The sequence below is a fragment of the Agrilus planipennis genome, unplaced genomic scaffold (genome assembly GCF_000699045.2).
Source record: "Agrilus planipennis isolate EAB-ADULT unplaced genomic scaffold, Apla_2.0 scaffold183, whole genome shotgun sequence".
NCBI lineage: Eukaryota > Metazoa > Arthropoda > Insecta > Coleoptera > Buprestidae > Agrilus > Agrilus planipennis.
This window is the reverse complement of record NW_020438983.1, coordinates 265,797-266,772: the sequence shown is the minus strand read 5'-3', so window position 1 is coordinate 266,772 and position 976 is coordinate 265,797. Positions and strand designations below refer to the sequence as shown.

Below are 976 nucleotides of genomic sequence, written 5' to 3'. Positions count from 1 at the left end.
TTTATATAACTTTCTCAATATTTTTATGTATTTTTCATTAGTTTTACCTTTGAATATTGTTTAAGAATGACTATATAAATATTTACATGCCTAGAAATGTATAAAAATTGGCATATTTATTAACTTTGAACCCCCATAACTTTTTATGGGGGTGAGGCCGCCACGAACTTTTTATAGTACAATGGTGGGGGAGACCACTTCTTTCGATCACCCCCACCCCCATCCCCATCTAGACCTTTACCAAAATACGTATACGTTTTATAGAATGATCCTGAAATAACTTTTCTTAAGAAAAGGTGTACACACATAGATCGCGATATTCAAGATTTTTGTACATCAAAATGCCTTTTCATTATTCCTCAACAAATATATCAAAAAAATAAATATTAATAACAGTAGTGTTTTCGGAGAATTATGAATAATAACCATTCGAAAGTGTTATACATATGTATACGTATATTTTTACAATCCTGTAAACAGTTTTAATTTATCGTACATTTTATTGACGCATATCACATGACAATCACGGCAGATATTCGTGCAGAACTGCTGATGCACAAACAAATTAGAACATGGCAATCTTATAATAAATCTACCTATTATAATACTTATATTGCGTTTATTTTTATTGCTGTTCGTGAACAAATTCTTTAACAATGAAGTAAGAGTGAGTGCTGCTAATTGTACATAGCTAACGAATACGAAGTGATGCCAAAAGGTACCTAGTAAACTTTCTAACGCTCGCTAAAACAAAATTTTTGACAATCCGTCAGACACAAAATTATTTATGGTTCTCTCTGTTGTACAGAATATTGAGTAAGTAGATACTACTTCAGAAGGTAGACACTGCTTTTCTCGTTTGATACAAATGGAAAATGGGCCTCAAAGATTCTTTGGGAGATCATCCTAACGTGTATTTGGAGTTGTGATTAATAAAATTAATAAATATATGTAATTTTGCTAATGATTATTAAAC

General features: G+C 30.9%; 1 protein-coding gene and 1 long non-coding RNA gene across 4 annotated transcripts in view; one reads left to right on the top strand and one right to left on the bottom strand.

The window, feature by feature from the left end:
* Positions 1-976, top strand: part of LOC108737795 — a 198,204-nt gene that overhangs the window by 14,391 nt on the left and 182,837 nt on the right. The gene's annotated exons all lie outside the window — the stretch shown is intronic.
* The window catches only part of LOC108737790, a 26,664-nt gene that overhangs the window by 12,393 nt on the left and 13,295 nt on the right, over positions 1-976 (bottom strand). The gene's annotated exons all lie outside the window — the stretch shown is intronic.